Raw genomic sequence first — 20,775 nt, 5'->3', positions numbered from 1 at the left:
AATGCATTCTCTTCATCACACTGTTTCCCAAATCTGCCAGGGCTTCTGTTAATGATAAATATTGCACTTGAAATCAGGTTATAAATCTTGCCATAGGATGGAGGTAATTTGAATTCTGCATTTCTTGGATTTGGTGTTGTGTAAGTTGCTTAATTAACTTGCACAGAGAATGGGCCTAATAACATTGCATTTTTTTAATAAGTGAGCAGTGCAGCTGGAGGGATAGACAACCATGAAGAGAGGAGTTCACCTGCAGGAAAATATCCTCTACTTCCCCCAAAAGCGATAAAAATGTCAATACATTGACACAATCCCTAATTAAAAATGACTGCCATAATCACATATATCATAGCCGTAGGACTTTGGTTTGGATTAACACAAACAGCAGGATGTGCTGCACATGTTTTCCAAAGGAAGAAGGGGTTGGATGATGGTATCTCCTGCACACTCAAGCAAGAGCAGAGGAAGGATCCCTCAGCTACTTTGTGCAGGTTGCTCCTCCGCCGCCCTTCCTGGTGAGCTGCAAGACGGTGCCTGCCTGCACAGCCTGAGCTGTTTGCAGCAGGAGATGAACCATGTCCACGTGCCCTTTTTTGGCTGAGGTTGGAGCAGACGTCCTTCCCTTTGTGTCTGACGTGGCCAGACAGCAGCCGCGTGGCCGCGTGTAGCAGCCTGGCGGCTCCACGCATTACCTCAGCTCCTGCAGCAGGGCTGAGCTGTAGTAGCACCCAGCCTGGGGTGTGGATCCGTCCTTCATTTCCTCACAAGGAAAAAAATCCCTCATTTTGGGGTATTCAGCAAGGAGAGGGACAATGGAAAATAGCTTGTGGCTGCTCCACGTAAATTATCTATGCAATTGGCCTGCCTGGATTGGATATGGATTTAACGGTTGGACTCGATGATCTTAGGGGTCTTTTCCAACCTGAATGATTCCAAGAGAGACTCCCTATTTTCATGTTCAACTGCTCTTGCCTTATGCTTGTGCTACCAATGTGCACCCAGGGATCTCAGCTGGCTCTGAGCGCTTGTCTTTTATTCTACAACACCAAAAATAAACACTGAGATGCTTCATGTAGCCCCGGGGCTGAAAAGTGGAATTGCACCACAGAGCTGGGGCTGAGCACAGAAGCAGCATCTGCTACAGGGGGGCTACAAGGAGCTCAGTAACCGAGTGATGGGGCACAGCATGGCCAGTCTTTCTCTTGAAGAAACTCAACACCAAGGGCTTCTTTTCCAAGTCCACGTGGGACAGTTATTTCACATCTTTTAGCATCTCTGATAAAATCTGCCTCCAGCTTTTCCTGTCCTCCCCTCCTATAAATCATTTTGTGCAATGTCTGACAGGTGATTTCTGCTTTCTCCTGCATAGGACAGGAGTGGGGAAAGAGTGAGAGAGGGAGAGATTTGAAACTGTTTCCCAAATATTCCAGTGTCCAGCCAGGAGCTGATATCCTGCCAGGGGTAAGAGGTGGCCCTATGCAGCACTCACTCAGGAACAAATAATGAATGATCCTGCAGCCTCTACTCAGCACAGGGAAAGGAATTAAATTCTATCCCCCTTTTGTGGATCACCTGGAAAGTACAGGCATAATCCATCTTTCCAGGGTGAGGAGCATGGCCCTGTGAGACAAAAAAAGCCTGTGAAGAACAAAACCTGGGATGACCCTTTGAGCTGGGACATCCGTTGGGCATAGAAAGAAACAAAAAAAGAAAGGAAAAAAAAAGAAAAAAAATCACCAAACTTTAACTGATGTAGCTTCCTCTCCTGCGAGGGAAGCTGGAGCTAAGCCTGGTGTAACACTCTCACTTCATTTTGGGGATGAGCTTTTCATTCCCAGCTGCCTTGGAAGTGCTATAAACTTCACAGTAATACCTTTTCATCATTTTAAAACTTCCATTGTGATCTCCAGTCTGCAGTGTCACACCGGACGATTTAATGTGGGGTGTGAGTAGATTTTCAAGCATAGACAGATTGATTCATGAGTGAATTAATCTGATGCATCTTTTAAATGGAAAACTGACATAATTTTCCATCAGAGACCTGCTAATAAAGCACATTTACTTGGTGAATCCATTTTTTCCTGTACTAAGTGCACTACATAAGGTATAAAAATATCAAATCAATAGCCAAAGACTATATAAAAATGAGACTGACAGATCAGAAACCATGGGTGAGCCACCATCTCCTTGGCTTCTTGGAGCACTCTGTTTCTGCTGCTGAAAGCCACATTCCCAAAATCTTCCCAGGACAGCAAGGCTGCAAAACCCCAGGTGTCCTTGCAAGTCCCAGAGGGGACCGGGTGCATCGAGCCACCTGCTTCCAGGGCTCTGGTGGCATTAGTTCTCCTGCAACCCTCCCTATTTTTAGAAGTAGATAGTTTGAAGGGGTTGGGTTTTTCTTCTTTTTTAGTTTTATTATTATTATTATTACTATTATTATTATTGCAGAAGGAACTGGGTAGAAGAAATATGTTTAAAAGACAAGGGGATCTTCCAGCGCATTTGCGCAGGGAGTCTGTCCCAGCTTGCCAGGGAATCTGCACAAACTCTCCTTTTTTAATTCTTTAGCTGGAGCACAGCAGCGTTATTTCAAAGGAAATGACTGCACAGCCTTCCCTCTGCAAACACTGCAACCATCATTCGATCAGTGCAATTCTCCCGTGTGAACCAATTTAACAAGCAGTTGCTTTGCAGGCTGTGGAGAATTGCCTCTTACCTAATAATTCTGCTAATTTGCTTAACTTTCCCAGATTGCAAATGGCCCTGCTCTGAGCAGGCAGCTTTCTAAATGAACCCCCAGACAAATTCCTGACAAGAGCCAAAGGAAAGGTGGATGGCTCAGGAGGTTAAAGCTCACAGTCTTTTATTTTGACCTTTGGGCTAGCATTCAAATTTGCTTGTTGGGAAAACTGCATTCAGCATTGTATTTTCTTCAGGGATTTATGATACCCTTTTGCTTGTAATTATTCTCAGTTGATGTCTTCCATATATTAAAGAGGGTTCTATTAGCAAGCTCCAGTCGTCTCAATTATCTTGCAAAAGTCTCCTTATTTGAGGCTGGGAGCTACACCACCAGGATTGCCATCCCTGCAAAGCTCCTGGTCCGTGGCTACAGGCAGAGAAATAAGGAATGTACACTGGTAATACAAATGTCTGAGCAATCCCAGAAAGAAATGAAAACTGCAGTAAAGGTAAATGTCAGACTATTTAAAGACAATGTTAACTATTGATTTTTTAGAGGAGACTACCTCTTCAAAGGATGGCAAGCATGACTTCAGATACAAACGAAGCAACCTAGATGGATGGTGGAGAGAGGGAGGTGAGTGATCTGGGAAGACAGAGATTTTCCTGGAGAGCAAAATGAACCCTTGATGAAGCCTCTGGGATTAAAGAGGTGGCTTAGTTCTTTCACAGCATCCACCCTTCAACCCATTTAAGCACCATGCCTTTTCCAAGAAATGAAGGGCAAAGAAGGACTGATAAGCAATAAAGAGATAAGCAGCAAAGTACTCGTTTCACTGGTGTTTCCCAATGAAAAATGAACCCTCGAGCACACCCAGTGATTTGTTGTCTAAGTAGCAAAGCTCACCCAAGTTCCTGATTTTGCTTCCAGCAGAGATGCTCATTGCTCATTCTCACACTCGGGAGCAGCTCGCGCTCATTATCCAGCACTGGCACTCCCTGCCTGCACCTGCCTGTGTGCAGCTCCTACGTGGACATACACATTTCATACATACCTGTATATGCACTTGCCTTATGGCCCATGCTGTGATATCCCTGCCAAAGCATCCCGGAGCAGATATTCCTGGCTGCGGGCGCCTGCATCCGCAGGGAATTGTTCCTTTCAAGCTGCAGTGCAGAGACAATGCTGTACATGGTGCTTTGGGGAAAATAGCACGATAAAAATTTAGTTAGGGGATTTAAAGGTCTTCCAAGGCTGCATTTTCAAAAAGGGTAACTTCTTATCTCCATGGGTGTTTTGGAACAGGAGGCATGAAGGATCTAATCCAGTGAAGTGTAATGTCAGTGAGGGCAAATTAAGTTTGCATTTGGATACAAACTCTCTTTTAGAAGCAAATTTGGCTGTTGAAAGGAAAATTACTGTACACATCTACACAGCAAAGGAAATGGGTGATGCTGGGGGACCACTCCTGACCTTGGCAGGCTTTGACATGGGTAGAGGAGAGGAACAGACCCTCCCAGTGCTCTCTGTTTCCCCTCTACGAGTCATTTGGATGCTTCAGTTTGAAGATCCCCACAGGTCTTATAAACCCAGCTCCCCTGCTTTGGCAGCCAGCTCAAGGTGCAGAAACCCCCAGTTCCTAGTAGATCCTAAACACAGCAGAGCAATATGGTATTACTGCCTGGGGTAGCTTTTGGTTTAGATGTATTATTTCAATAAGGAGGTCTTCAGACAGTGTTAAATGACAGATAATATAATTTTTGAATGTGACGTTCATCTGAATTTTATTTTCTGATGTTTTGACTCACTGACTTGATGACTCTCTATTATGCACACACCTCTGGAGATGTTGCTGGCAATGATTATGCATAGCATTGAGTTAGTGAATAAAACCACTCCAGGAACTGCTTTACAGATCACAGTATTGTTTTCCCTATAATTGTCCCACAAACGGTGGAAGTTATATGGAGAGAGCAGCATGCTTTGACAGACTGCATATTTCTGCAGTGTGCATCAAATCTCACTTTGGCTTCTGAGACTTATTTCTGATAGTTCTTGGGGATTTAACTTTAAGACCAATGTATTTTAGTATCCATATACGCTCCACCGTTCATGTCATCCGGCAGCAACTGAGGATGAGCTGTCTCCTTAATATGGATGAGACACCAATTTATCTAAGTTATCACCTCCCAATCTCTCATACATCTCTGCTGCTAACTGCTGTGTTTCTGACATCCATACCTAAACTCTCTACAACTTCTTCTCCTTCAATTGAAACCATAAGTAATTTTTTGGCTGGAAGGTCTTGGTATGTATCTAATGGCTTCTTCTTCTTCTCTCGGCTTGAATTCAACCATGAGGTGATGGAATCAGGCTCTGGACACTGCATTTTAAACCCACAACTCTGCATAGATCCAGGCAGCACACTAAATCAGGGTGTCTTTCCAGCATTTGAAAATATATGACTGAATTAACATGTCCCAGGCTCACGTTGAACAGCACTGCAGCCCTGTTGCACACAGCCCCAGCATTTGACTGCAGAGTCAGCAATACTTTCCCCCTTCCTGATGCATTCCCAAGCCAGAAAACTTAGCCCTACTCCGGGTATTCTCTTTCTAGAAGGTCCCAGTGGTATTATGTATCAAATAAAGGTCTCATTACTTAGATTCTGGTTCCTCCATGGCATTGCTCTCGTTAATCATTCTGGTCTTCAAGCCAGTGCTACAAACTATTAGAACTGTCTCGCTCCCCACCGCTAAATTAGAGATTCCCTCCCCTGCCCCTCTGTGCCACAGGGGCCACCAACCCCCTGGGGACCACTGCTGCTGCTGCTGGGCCAGTGCTGGATGGCCGGGGGCCTCTTGGTCATGAGCTCTGGGCTTCAGTCTTACTGCAAAAGGATGGTCCCCCCTTTCTGCCCAGCATCATTTTAGGGCCCCTGGGGATGTTCCCACTGCTAAATACCCCACACTGCCAGCTTTGTGCCCTGTAGCACCTCCAGGTGCAGCCCCCTCCCAGGCAAAAAGGAAAACTCTTTGGTTGTACCCCAAATCTGTTAACTGAATGCCTGAGTTCCCTACAGAAATTGTTGGTAACAACTGAGGGCAGGGAATCACCTCCTTCTCACCCATTCCAGTTCCCACTGGGGTTTATTTTCAGGGAGTTCCAAGGTCTGGCACAGAGATCACCCCAAAGAGTCACACTCTGCATTTCCCACAGACAGAAATGCTGCAGCCCCCACCCCCTCCCCTGCTCCCACTTCCCACACCCCTGCCCTTGACACTGCTCTTTGCACTGTGGGATCCAGGGAATTTGCTACTTTCTCCAGGTAATATCTTTTTTAGGACCACAAACGACTTGCATAAAGCACTGGAATGAGATTCTCTTTGTGCTGAGGGTGAAATGCAAAAAGGCAGAAGAGCAGGGGAGAGGAAATCCTCCCTCAGCTCTATGAATTCACCAAATCTGATGGTTTATTCATTTTAATTACCCTTGGAATTCATGTATAGGTGTATATATTTATACATGTGAATTCATATAATGACACATAATTAATTTAGAATTTGGCATTTCTGAACAGGTAATTAAAATAGTTCATTGTTGATTAATCACTTGCAAAATAAATTATTAGCAATATCACTGTTAGCATTATGTTTATTACTACAATTTAGAGAAATTAAGGCAGTTCACTCACATTAAATTAAACCCCAAAGCACAGCTGTAATATACCCTAGACAATATCTACTTACTCAGAGAACAAATGTGATGTGTGCATTACAGTACATTTGCTGGGTCATACATCTTGGATGGCCTCTTCATGTCACCACCAGAAACCCAATCCTGACACACAGATGATTCCCGTCTCTTTCCGTAAATATAAAAATAGGATCTGCTGGACTTTAGCACTGGCTCTGCACTGCAGCGTGCTCCAGGCAGCTCAGACCTGCACGGGATGGAGGGAGGCTCTGCAGCAAAAAAGCCTGGGCCAGGGGAGTGGGGAGCTAAGGGGGGCATGAGGGGCCACATCCAATTCATAGAACCACAGAATGAGTTGGGTTGGAAGGGACCTTAAGGATCATCCTGTTCAACCCCCCCCAAAAACCATTAGTGGGAAAGAAAATCAAATTCTTCACTCCTCAGCAGGACCCTGGGTCACCATAATGAGCCAGATTATAGCCAAATTGCACAGAAATGGGATAAATCTCAGCCTGACTCAACAAGGTGCTAAAGGTTTAAACAGATCATTTCAGTAAAAGCTGAATTTAATTTTAAGCAGCTCTCTTCTGGAGTGGGAAGAGATTTTGTCCTGTGGGTAAATAGGCATCCCTTGCTTTTGACAACTCTTCTGTCCAGAGGGTATTCAGCCTGGAGTTTAAGGAAGCAATAGGGAGAAGCCAGTAGAGATGAAGAGGACACAGATGACCTCATGACATATTTTCTGGATCTGTCTCTCCGTGGTTTTATAGCTATGGGAAATAATCCATAATTAGGTGTATAAAATAGCTCTCTGATCTCTGCTTCTGGCCCAAAAGAGCCCAAAATTGATAACTCAATTATCGCTGCTGGAAATACAAATAAATTAAAAGCACCTGGTAGGAGGAACTCTAAGGGAGGGACACCCGTGCAGCAGAGTGGATGCTGCTCTTTAATTGTGAGCTCAGAGGCAATTAAAGCCCTGGGGCTGGAGCAGGGCTGGGGACAGGCTGGGACAATGTCCATGGATAATCCCCAAACCTGGAGCCAAAGCCACCAATCAGTGTGAGGGTGATACCAGCCTCTCAACCCACAGACAAAGTCAGGGGGAGAGATTTGGAAGTAGTGACACTCTTCTGGAAGAGAGGGACCTGTGGAATGACCAGTGAGCTTATCTTGGTTACAGGGTGAGGGAAAGCTGGGTTAGGTTTTAACAGCTTTCAGCATAAGAAAATAATTAGTGCCTAATCCTGTCGCCAGCAAATTCCTGGGAGTTTTTGTTCTGAATTTACAAGCAGAGCAGTGCAGGATATTGAGGGTCTTCTTCACTTTTTGCCAAGTCATCTGGCATTTACAAAAGCCTCTCTCTCCACCGAGGCTTGCTTTTAATGACTCTTGTGCTGAATTAACAGTCTGCACCGGTGTGACAATGAGAACAGTCACTAATGACCACTCTGTTTGTCTAAGCCACATGCTGACCACTGACTTCAGCCCCTGCAACAGACTCTCTTTGCAAAAGGGCTTCTGGGCCTTTTTAAGCAATTTAAAATGTGTAGGATGAGCTGGCCTGTCCATCCCTGCCCCGTTGATATTCTGCTGCCTGGAAGTGTCCTTGAGTCAACAGCGAGCACCTGTAGGGAAGTGTGACCTGGAATGATGTGAGGAGCAGGAGGAGAAAAGCCTTTGAAATTACATATGTCCAGTTCTGATGACCCACACAGTAACCAGTGAAATGTTTAAACAATCTGCCCTTTGATGCATCCTATGGCAGAGCAGAAGAGTGAGTGCAGTTCTGTGGAAAGGTCTGGTTTTATTAGGCAGCACACTCTGTGACCCCATAGAGAATGTGTGACGGTGCTGACACAGGGAGTACATGAAGGTGTTATTCCAAGAAGGAAAAGGACTCCAGACATCTCCCAAGCTTTGTGCCAAACCCATTTCCCTGTACCACACTGAACAGGACATTTCCACCCACGGAATTGTTTCTTGGATGGGGGAGGCATCACCTCAGCCATTGTGCAGTGCCATTGCAGGGTTTGAAGGATGCAAAACCCAGCTGGGGTCACACGCACCCTGTGATGGCTCTGCTGGGGACAAGGCATCATCACCTGGGGAGAGATGCCAGCTCTTCTCATCCCTTCCCATCCCAAGCACTGCTCCTGCTGCTCAGCCTGCCCACAGGCATGTGCTGCTTCTCTGCCAGAGCCAACCAGGGCAGCACAATAATACTCACTTTCTGGATATGACAAGGTTTTATTTAGGCAGCAGTGCTGCCCCAGAGAAGCCGGGTGCACGTCACCCTTCCTGTGCCCATTGCATGAGGCAGGTGTTAGAGCAATTCCATCTGAAAGCTTTTAGTTCCTGTAATTGATGATTTATACTTGTGCTCGAATGGCCAGATACAGCCATAGTAGTAAGGGTTTAATTGTTTTAATGAAAGTGGCTTTTTCTGCATTCAAATCAGTTTGCTAAGTTTGGGTGATGGAATAGAAGGCTGGAACTGGCCATGGTTTTCATGTGCCCTGAACAAAAAAGTACAAGCCATTTCAAAAAGGTCTAGCTTGGCATAGTGAAACTTTTAATATCTGCATAACTAACTGCAATAGGAGCAGCCCAACCTGAAGAAAACAGATTTTACAGGAATTACAGTCTCGCTGTCACATTTGTAAAAGGGACACATGCATTTTTCAGATCTTTGCACATTAATGGCTGTATTTGATTCAAAATACAGTCAGTGAACCCACAGTAAATGGAATTAAATGGTATGTGTCTGATTTGAGGGTGACAATCCAGCAATTGTTTCTTGTTTGAATTACTACCTGCGTGGCTGGGCACAGCGGTAATTGAAGCTATAATGTTTCATTCCTCTTTGGGTATAATTTATCTGAAAAGTTCATTCAATGCTGTTCTATTCTCCCTCCTGAAACCCCTCCCTTTACCATTACGGTGCTCTCAGGGGCTGCATCTTTTCTGTGTGCTCAGATTTTGACCGGTTTGGGCAATTCAAGCACATGACAAAGCTGGTGCTGGTGTTTCCCTGGACCAGCCCCATCTGCCCCCTCTTGCTTTGACCATGGGCTCATCTGCTCTTCAGGGCACAGAGCTCCACTTATCCAGCCCCAGGTCTCTGCTTTGCCTTTGGCTCAGAGATCAGGTGAGCATATCCTTACAGGGTTCTTCAAATTCTCCTTCAAAGACAAGAATTTGCAGTGGCTTTGTGAACATTTTATTTTGTGTGACCACTATCATCAGCTGCAGGACCTGGACCCGTTTGTGCCATGTAAAAGGAAAGGCAGCAAGGGTTACTCTTCCTCCCATCTGTGCCTTGCTTTGTTGCTCTGTGTGGTTCTCTCACACTGCACAGAAGTAGCTGTGGCAGTGCTGTGCATCTGCAAGGGGTAACAAATAGACAGCCCTTCTCTCAACACTCCCCATTTATAAGCAATTTCTAGTCTGTTTTCACCCAATATTGATAAATAGAAGAAAATGGAATGTATTTTATCCACCCATAAAGTCTGACATTTCCAAAGATGGAATCAAATTATCCTCCTCATCTGTCTGCAGCTCACTGGGTTGCTCGCTAGGTACAACTTCTTGCCTGCAGAGTAATAACACCTGGTAATGACACCTAATTTCAGAGCCTCCACAACGAGCTGGTCTAGGACAAACAGGGTTATTTTGCTCACAAATAATATGTAACACAAAGCCAGACTCTGTGTCCCGGGATGAGAGCACTTTTTTTCTCCCATGGGCCCAGGCTGGAAATCGCTGGGAAGCCCTTGTCAGCAATGGGGCATGTTCCTGCCATTTCTACAAGACATTTGCATCTTCTTGAGTTGCTGCCACTGCCTGTGGTCTGGTTGTGATTCATGATGATGAACCTTGGGTCTTGCCACTGCTTTTGGGGGGGTGATTTAGATGAGAATTCCATATGCACATTGTCTGGGAACGTGGCGGTGCTATGAGGAACTGTGGGGAGAGGCAGAGCTCTCCACTGCCCGCAGACACAGAGGGTTGGAAGGAAGAACAAAGAGGAGATCATAGGAAAGAGCATAATGAGGTTTAAAAGATAATTAAGGCTGCTGGTTCCCAAACACTACAGCACTCATAGCTGGGCTGTTGAGCCCAGGGGAAAGCCAAGGGCTGGAGTAAAGCTGGCAGCTGAGGCAGGGCTGCAAATCTGGAAGTGCTGCTGCAGGGAGGGTCCTCAGCACCTCTGAGCCCCTGGTGCCTCTCTCCAGGCACAAGATGTGCAGAGATGCTCATCCTCTGGGATGCATTTGTGGCATTGATGTGCCAACCTTCACCTCCACCAGGGGATCCTGGCACCTTGACAAAGCAGTTTGAAACTAGGCTGAGCTAAGGAGATGGGTGGAGAATAACAATGAGCAAGGACAGATGGGCATCTAAATGTGGAAGGAGCCAGGCAGCCCATGAAGAAAAAGCTGGGGAAGAGAAGGAGTGGGGATGGAGTGAGATGAAGCACTGGAGGACAAGTACTGAGAAGGGACCATACTCCCCAAGGGCAGAGTAGGACAGTTTCTCCCTGAGGAATTCCCTGAGTTTCCCTGAGCACCAGGAGGACCCCTTGGTCCCTGGGGTGATGTCAAATCAGGGGAAGGAAGGCTCTCCTCCATCCTCTTCTGGACCCAAAGGCTCTTGAGTTTCCCCTTCCAAAGCCAGTGTGGTCACATGCACCAGCACACGGAAGCACAGAGCTCTTGGTGGCCTCAAACGTGCTGGGCAGGGGCAGAAACACCCACCCAGTTCCAGCAGTATTCTGTCCAGTCAGATTCCCAGCAGCGAAGCAATACAAGCTGCCTTCAGTGGAAATTCCACCCAAAATGAGATCTCCAAAACGAGTCTACAACGCTCTTCCATTCATTTCATATTTTCATGCATGAACCATTGCATAGACTGTTTTTGTCAGGGGTTGTACTTGTCTATGCCCAGAATTACCAACCCCTTGCCTTTTCAAATTTACCTACTAAATATTTTTATTATTCTTTTGCTTGCCTTAGAGTGCAGTATGAATAATTAGAGCAAGTGGCTGCATTTCTCACAATAAAGCTGTGATTTTTAAGTGCCAGAGGACATTTGCGGTGCTGGAAGGGAAAGGTAATTGACATTCCCTTAGGGAAACCTCTTCAAAAATTTGGGCCCTGGTTGCTTTGAATTTATCGTCAGTGGTACAATACAGGCAGGAAAGATGATAATCCATGCAAACAAGCAAACAGCACAGCCAAAAGCAGCTGAAGCAGAAGTTCAGCCCTGTGTGATGGCCGTGACCTGGCTGATGCTCCAGTTCTTTCTTACGAACCATGATGTTGGGGCATTACAATTCAAATAGAAAAAGCCAGTAAAGCTCTTCTAAATGCAACTGAAAGGTCTCATCAGCAAAGCCAGGACTGAGCAGGTGAAGCCCAGGAGGTGCTGAGTGCTCGGCTGTCCCTGGGGTGCTGGGGAAGGTGTGTTTGTGTGGGTGACAGCTGCTCCAGGGTGTCCCAAACGCCGCAGAGATCTCCCTCAGTGGTACACAGGGATACAGAGCTGATCGACTGCAGACTCCCCTGGGCTTGCCAGGATTTCCAGAGAAATGACAGAGAGAATTCGTGTGGCATTCCACACCCCACCATGGTGAGAGGAGAGTCTGTCTGCTCCCCAGCCCACATGCCATAGATAAATAAATATCTCTCTATAAGATATATATAGATATATATGCACCCACTGTGCTGCAGAGGCAGTGTACGTGTGCCAGGTGCACAGCACAGCCTCGATTAACCCTTGCTTGGGTCACTCTCCTCTTGCAACAAAATGTGCATTAATGGTGCTCCGAGGAGATGAGTTTGCACCAGCCTCTCACAGCTTCTGCTTAAAGGGCAGCTTTGATGTCCTGCAGTTGGGATATTTCCAACAAGGAATGACTTGTTCCTTATCCCAGACCCCTGTTACAAACTGCTCAGTCTTTAGGAGATGTGCACAGGCTGTTGGCACCAGGGCTCTGCAGTGCCTGCAATCCAACCTTCCTGGGATGTTCTGCTCCCACCTGGGTTGAAGCAAAGGCTCAGCTCATTCATCAGGATTTACAGAAGCACTTGCAATGCCCTGAAACCAAACTGTTGCAAAATTAATTTAAAAAAAAAGAAATAAAAACCAAATTAAAGCAGAGGAACCCACCTTGGTACAGCCCCAACAACCCCACGATGTTGGATATTCCACTCCTGCAGCACCCAGGGCTGGGGAAGGGGGTTGCTGGTACAGGGGTGCAGTGACCTTGGGGCAGTCTGGGCAGAGAGCAGTGCTTGGGGCTGTAGGACTCCCCCTGCCCCAAAGGGGTTTAGGGGGTTTTCCAGTGACTCCCCTTCATCTGCTCCTTTCCTCAGGGCAGAGAACAGACTCATCCCTGCCCTGCTCCCTGTCCCAGGCTGCACAAGCCTTTGACATTGTCATGTCTTCACCAGTCATGACCTGAGGGACCACACGTCTCATTTCCACCCAGCAGCTCTCTTTTCCCATTCGGTGATTTTGTAAAATCACCAAACCTTCCCTCATTGTACCTCCACTCCCCAGTTGTGTGTCTTGTGGTCTCGCTGCTGCCGAGAGCGCAGCAGCTATGGTGCATTTAAATAGCTGATTTTTCAGGATCTGATTCAGGTCTTGCCTCCAGTAATATCAGTTTGGCTGCTGCAATGGGAACACTGTGTTAAGGGTGTTGAAGTGAAGGAGAAAAACACTTGGGAGCATCAGGTGCAGTGCAGGCGCGGCTGGCAGGCGGCACCTTGGCTCCCCTTCACCCTGCTCTGCCTAAATTTGGTGCATGCCCTGAGCACAGAGCAATGTCTGCCCTCCTGGGCTGCCGAGCCTCTGCCTGGGACAGGAGCACAGCTCATCCCGGGGGTGTCACCGACACCCCCAGCTCAAATGTCAAGGTGCTGCTGTGACATTGTGCCCGTGTCCCCAGATATTTTTCTGTGCTCTAGAGGCACACATGCACTTGTGACTTCCCCGTGCACTGTCCCCTTGGCCTGAGGACAGGAAGCACTGAGAGTTTTGGGTGCAGTTAAATGTCTGTGAGCAGGGGAGGGCAGACAGGGCAGTGATCCATGCCCAGGAATGGGTTGTATCCTGATGTTTCCCCCTGACCTGAGCAGGATTTACCTGCAGGAGACACAGAGAAGAGGTGGAGCCCAGCACTTGGGGTGCAGCTGGTCCCCAGGACCCTGCACACACGAGCATTCCCTGGAAGATCGTGCACCTCCATTCCCCATCCAACGCCGTAGCTCCAGGTGTGCTTTGCAAATTCAATGGAATTATGATTTAGAAAGTAAATCAAGATTTAAATTGAATACTAAATTAAAAAGAAATAATCTAGAAAGAGCCTGAGAAGCACTTAATTTCTTGTTATCTGCCAGCGCTTCTGCCATGGAGAAGTGTCTGTGGGGAGCCAGGCACAGGGCAGGATGGCTCTGGCAACGTTTAGCTCCAGTTGCAAAGATTGCCCTCAGCACCTGCAGGCACCAAGGGCTGCTGCGGCTCAGGAAGGGGCTGACCCAGCAGCGCAGCCCCTGCCAAAATCATGCAGCAGAGCTGGGCTGGGAAGGAGCAGAGACAGTGAAGGGACAGAGCTGTGGCGCTCCGGGGTGATGCAGCCGGGACACGCTGGGCACCGCTGCCCGTCGGGACACCACGGCTGTCACCAGAGCCACACGGCTGCACTGGCCGGGCTCTGGCCACCACATGCTCACACATAATTCCTGACCTCAAGTCTAAAATATAATTCTTTCTGCCACATCTGACATTTAGCTGTACAGCAATCCTTGCCAGGAAATTGCCATCGTTTCAGTTCTGCTCCCAGCTACCCTTCTGATTTATATTTTTGTTTTTATCCAATTTTTCTGACTTGTTTTGGTAGGGTGGACAAAATGTTCTCACTCAAGACAGATGACAGTTTGCCGATAAGAGGAGCAACTTATCACCAACAGCTCTGATTCTTTCTCAAATGCTTAGTCTGTTGGAACAGCTTTAAAGTCTAATGTGATATCACAGGTTAGCCCCAAATCTGCTTCCCCTCCTCTATTTCATACTTTATGGCTCTGAGCATCACTCTTTTTAAACCAAAGCACTTCAGTCTTTTTCAGATCATCATTGCTTTCCTTCCCTTTATTTTTTTTCCCACCTCTTCTTAATTCAAGTATTTAAAAAAATCTTTGGGTATGGCAAATAAAAAAAAAAAAACACCAGAGATGAGTGACCTCTTGGAAGCTTGGTGTCCTTGAGTCTAACTTTAGAAATCATTTGTCACAGGCACAGAAATGTGCACTGCAATCAGAATTAGCTGCCAGAATTTTTTTCAAACAATGATATTGTAATTTGAGTGGCATTCTTGATAATAGTTCAGGTTCTTCAGCCTTCTCCCCATGCCCCAGAAAACCATGCACTAAAAAATAAAACTTCTGTCTTATTTTGATATTTTTTGTTGTTCTTGTTGTTATTTATCATATGGAAAATAAATGAGAGGGAAAAGAGAGACAAGGAAGTTGAACAGCTTTGAGCTCTGGAGATAAGCCCAGTAGGCTAACAGGGTATTATACAGCTGGGTTTAGTTCAGCAAAAACCAGGACATTCTATGCAAACTGGGTGAATAATTTGCAATTAGTAATTTGGGATATAAAAATCCCGGTTATTTGGAAACATGAAGCTTTACGGGGTGAAATGCCCTCTTCTGCTTGTGGTGTGCATGCTAGCAAAGCACAGCGGGCTCTGATCAGGGCTTTCACTGCTTGAAATTGTAGATTTTGTAGCAAAATTACTTTTGTTCTGCAAATGTGTAATTCCTATACAATTGTTTATCACTCTTGCTTGGGCTGAATTGGTGCCTTGCACAGGACATGGGATGCACTGGAGTTTGTGAAGGGATCAGGCCCTGGGCACAGGTCCTGTATCAATCCAGGAGCAGCTCCATTGGATTCCTCCCTCTGCCCTGCATTAAATAGTTTCAAGTTTTATACATCAGCACAACCCCCAGTTGCTGAAACCACTCTGTGAGTCTGCAAGTACCAACCAAGAAACCCCTGCTGGGTGCTCATCACCTGCAGGACAGCACCGAGGGACAGAGGACATCACCCTCCTTGGCTGCAGGGTCAGGCACTGCACACAGAAAAGTCCTGAAATCCTTTTGGGAGCTCCCGTCCAGAGCAATTGTGGGTGGGTTTGCATCGCTCCAGGGTACACAGGGTGGGAAGAGCAATTCCTGATCACTGGATTTGGATTATGGATGAGAACTCTACAGGGAACTCACTTGAACTGATACATCTTTTGTGAAAAGCCTCTGGATTTGTAGCATTATGTGAGAGCAGGAGAAAGACTCAATGTGCTGAAATTAGGGTTGCTGGAGCTGCTGCACGGTGTTTGTTCAGGGGTCAGGTCTCTTGGAGGATTTTGAAATTTCAAAATACCTTTTTGGGGGCTCAAAATACAGCTGCCAGCCTCTCTCCCTAATCCCATCACTACAGACACCTCTCACGTGGATCTGGAAGGAAGGTGTCCCATGAAAAGCGAAGCTGCCTGTCCCCACTGAGGGCACAGTGCCAGGGGAGGGCTCATTTCTCAGATGTGCCACAGCATCGCTCCAAGATGCGTCCCCAGAGCAGCTGCACCTGAGCAGCATTAACGTCTCCCAAAGGGGATTCCACAGCTGTGCTCTGGAGTGATGTGGAGCATCCCAGAAGGCACAGAATCCGTGGATCCTGCCATGGCAGGGGCCTCTCCAGCTGCAGCCCACAGCAGCCCTGCAAACCTCTCCCAAGGTCAAACTCCCCACGCAGCACAATGGAGCCTCCAGAGACCCCTAAGACGAAGAAAGTTTGAAATTCAGCTCTAAAATGTGTACAGCCAACAAGGTGCCTCCTTGACACCTGGTTGTTACCTGGAAATAGGGCACGAGGGGTCTGGCAAGGGCTTCGTTTTCCCTGTGCTTGAACCCCACCAGTGCCGGCAGCTCCCCCTGTGACTTCTGAGCCCTGAATGTGCAGAGGGAATTGCAGGAGACACTTCCACGTCTCTGTGTGATGGAGTTATCCTCCTTCCACTAAATAAATGCCAGCGTGTGCACTTCTAGCCTGTATCTGAACAGGAGGCACTGTGTGCCCGGTTCTTTCAATTTTTCATCCTCCTGGAGGAAGAATATGATAGGAAAAGCCTAAAAATTAAAAAAAGACAGAGTGAACAGCTGTACCTAACACCTTTTTCAGCACAATCCACCCAATTATTTCCCTTTCTATGGCTATTTTAGTTTTAAAGCTTCCTCCAAATGTAGGTCCCAGGTCAGCAAGGCATTAAGGCACCCCTGAAGTACTTTGACTTTAAAACATATGCCATGGAAAGGACACTAATCATCTCTTGCATCTTTAACTAAAGATACAGCATTTTATCTGGGATCCTGAGTGTGCCTATAAATATCAGGCAGGGAAGTGCTCAATCCATTGCAGAAACGAGTAACCTAAATAATGGAGCTGGCTGGGGCTCACCCATGGCTAACCTTTGTCCTGGGAGGGAGCTGGACCAAAATCTGTGCATGGCAGGATGTCCAGAGGATGTCACAGTGCAAACACCACAGAAAGGTGTTCCCATAAAGATGCCAGAGTAATCCCATCTTCTCCAGGTTGTCTCACAGCCCCATGGGCACCTCGGGTGAGAGGTGATGGCTGATCCAGAGGTGCGAGGGCAGAGGACACATCTGGAGGAGACCCTTCAGAAAATAAGATGGGCAGAAGCCTCTTTCTTGGCCCTTCTGCTGGTGGTGGGTGCTGGATGGGCGAGCACAAGGAAGAGAAAGCAGGTGACCTCTTTGCCATCACACTGTGCCTCAATCACAGGTGTACAGCTCCCGAAATACAACCATATTCAAAACTTTATGGCATTACCAGCCTTTTCATTTTGGCTAGCATTCTCCTTGCTTATTACCCTGAAACCTTAGTTTTTTCAAGGCACTGCTCCCCCAGGGAAGGAAAACCTCTGTGAGAGCCCCAAACCAGCCTTTTGCAAAGCAGAGTAGCCTGTGGGTTGAGCTGAACAGGAGATCTCCCTTCTTCCCCAAACACAGCTGGGGTCCCTCTGCACCCCAGGGCAGATGTTCACCTGCAAAGGCTGTTCCCAGGAATGTGCTGGCAGGGACAATGCCAGCCCATACAGCAGGAATGCTGCGGCATGTGTTATTAGAGTCATTTGTTGTGGTTAGTGAGCAAAACCACCCAAGCTCATTTCTGTTCCATTAGAGGAAGGAAACAAAAAGGGAATAGAATAACTCCGTTTGAGGCAATTTGCTGGGGATTTTGTGTATGATTGAGAGGGTTGTAGAAAGTGGGAATACTTGCCAAAGTTTGACATGGCTCTTTGGAGAAAAGTATCTCAAAGTTATCGAATACGGACAAAGTGAGACCAAAGTGGCTGGTTTCAATGCATTTTGCTTGTCTACAGATCACAGACTGCCCCACTCTGCTCTGCCCAGCCCACAGGCTGCTTTTCTGGATAGCTGATGAATTTTTGGTGAAATCTTGGAGGAATGTCACTGCACTGGCTGGCAGCTCTTTGGGCAAAGATTTGATCCTGAGGTTTGGCACATGCAGGTTGTGATCCTCCTCTGTGATCAGCCACCACATGGACCTGGCACAGGTCCTGATTCTCTTCTCTGTTCCCCACATCTCTGGGGAATGGAGAGGAGATCCACAGTGGGCAAGGGACCCTTCCCATGGGACACAGACACAAGGAGTCCCTCCAAACACAGACATAAAATTCCAAACCACCACCAAAAGACAGCCCATAAAGCACTGGCTGCTCTCAGGAGCGAACTGGAGATTTCTCCTGCTAATTGTAAAAATGGCAGACAAAACCCTGCACGATATGATTTCTTACATTAAACAAATTTTATGGTGGAGAAGACTTTTAGTGGCACTATTTGCAGACCTGGCCTTTTGCCAGCTTGCTGTCATTAATTCTGCTGATCTTAAGTATCAGCTGCACTTATTCCAAGGGGCTATAAATAAACCCCTGAAGCCTATTAAAGGAGCCACCTTCCTCAGGCTGTTTGTCAAGCCTGGACAGACTGACATGGGCAGTGTTCAGGCAGCTCTGGCCAGTGCTGAGCATGTCTGGGTTCAGGTCTTTCACATGCTCACAGATCTATCTTTCACATTGCTGGGCACATGGAACTTTTTTATTAGAAGAAAACCTCACTTTAGGCAGGCAACAAATAGTGCTGGTTCTGTTAGGGCTGGGCAAATCCTTGACCTGAAGCGTGGAACTGTTAGACCTTCGCTAGCTGGAAGGGTCAGAAATGAACGGGAGACTGGGAGACGATAAGACGAGGAGGTGTTTTAATGTAAGATACGGAGAAGCCACCACTCCCAGAGCATTTATCAGTCACACTTGCACTCAGGGTTGCCACCATTCTGGCTCTCCCCTGAGATTTGCCAGGTAAAAATCCAGGCTAAGGGTGCCCCCCACCACCTGAGAAGCCCACAGGCTGCAGGCAGGATGTTCCAGGATGCAGCAGCCACGCTCTGTGTCTCTGGTGCAGCTCCTGTGAGAAATGGGTGGCAGTTCTAATGTGTGCTTAATGACCCGTGGTGCAGAAATGACTACGATGCAGGAATTAAATTTACAATCAACTTCCTTTTTTCTTTTTTTTTTTTAATCCCCTTGAAACCTTGAGACCAAAGTTCCTAATCAGAAAAGTCCATGTAAGTGCCTCTCTGCTCCCAGGCAGGGCAGGTGACTGCAGGCAGCCGCAGGATTGCAGCTGGATACTGTCACCGTGCCAGGCATGACACCGGACTGCTTCGATAGCAGGGTAAATTGATGACACAATCTCAGGAGAGCTCACTAGTTGATGCCAGGCTTATTTTTGTAAGTGCAAACTAATGAAATTTAGAGTTTTAATAAGAAAAAAGAAAAGGAAAGGAAAGAAAAGAAAAGGGAAAGAAAAAAGTGGAAGCTACAATTTATAAATGGAATTCATAATGGAGCAGAGTGCCAATTGCATTAAGGAAACGAGCAGCTCAGGCTCTTACCCACAAGAGCCTCCAGGGTTTTTTTGGCAAGAGGCAGGGAGTCCCAGTTGTCCCAGTGAAGCTCCACACTGTCCATCTGTCCTAGGCTCAAACAGGGGAAAACTACCAGGAGGCATTTGGGATGATGCTTGTCCTGGAGCAGGCACCGACCTCTTCTACAGATCACCTATCCTTTCCCATTCGTCCAGGGTGGACCTTGCTCTTCATGTTCTGAATTTTAGAAGGTAACAACAAAATTGTTTAAAGGCAGTGAAAAGGATGGAAATGTAACCATAAACCCACAGCAGAGGCATCCCACAAAATGATGGTGAGTATCCAGGAGGAGATAAAAAGACACCTCCCAAAAGGAAGGATGTGCAGTTCAGAGCAACCAGGAGGCTTTTGGTAGCTTTTTTTATTTTACAGACTTTCTGCTCTCTTCTCCTGTGCTTCACCACCTCTCCACTCACAGATTTGGCCCTAAATACTCTGATGGATTAAAGAACATGGAGGGGGCGATTTTCAAGAGCAGGAATAGGCACATCCCCAGGCACGGAGCCCAGCTATGGCCAAATCTAGACAACTGCTGTGGTTTGGTTTTTTCTAACATGTACTGCTCTGATCCTGCGAGTCTATGGCTCTATGATTCTGGGATTCCATATTATGGGGTCAACACAGCTGGTCCTGAGCTGAATTCAAGCCAACACAACCTTGGAGCACATGCCAAAGGCAGAAGATGAGGAGGTGAGAGGAAACCTTCAGACCTCCAGCCACAGGTGCAGTGCCCTAAGCAAAATTCTTTTTTTCTCTTGGCTTGGCGTTCACGAAACCTCTGGAAATCCTCTGGGGACCAAAAAGCAAGTGAGATTCTACCCCAAATGTGATGTTTCCATGGAAGCCAAATAAAAGCACTTCTGTGGGTCTGGGGAAAGGTCGCAGCAGGCTGAGCTGAGCATGGGAAGTGGCTGCCAGAAGAGATCGTGAGGTTGGAGCCTGTCAGCAGCAGACTCATGAAAGATTGTTCCTTGAGCCATCCTGCACCCACTGCCATGGTGACCCTGGAATCTGTGCTGCGGCTGGCAGTGGTTGGGCTGAGGTTTTCCCTTCTACTGTGCCAGCTGTTTGGGCTGGTGACCTTTCTGGAAGGAGGGAACTTGTAGTGGATGAGCAGGAACAGGCACTGGGGAGTGTGAAAAAGCACAAAAATGTTTCAGGATCCATCCCTATCCCTTGCCCAAGTAAGAAATGAAGCTTTGGAGAAAAGAGCTAACAAATGCACCTACAGAAGTGAGGAGAACTTTAATTGCCTGTACAGCAGAGTCTGAACAAAACAAAAAGCTGGGAATGGCTAAT

This window comes from Corvus moneduloides, chromosome 17, assembly GCF_009650955.1.
Source record: "Corvus moneduloides isolate bCorMon1 chromosome 17, bCorMon1.pri, whole genome shotgun sequence".
Taxonomy (NCBI): Eukaryota; Metazoa; Chordata; class Aves; order Passeriformes; family Corvidae; genus Corvus; species Corvus moneduloides.
Note: the sequence above shows the minus strand (reverse complement) of the source record.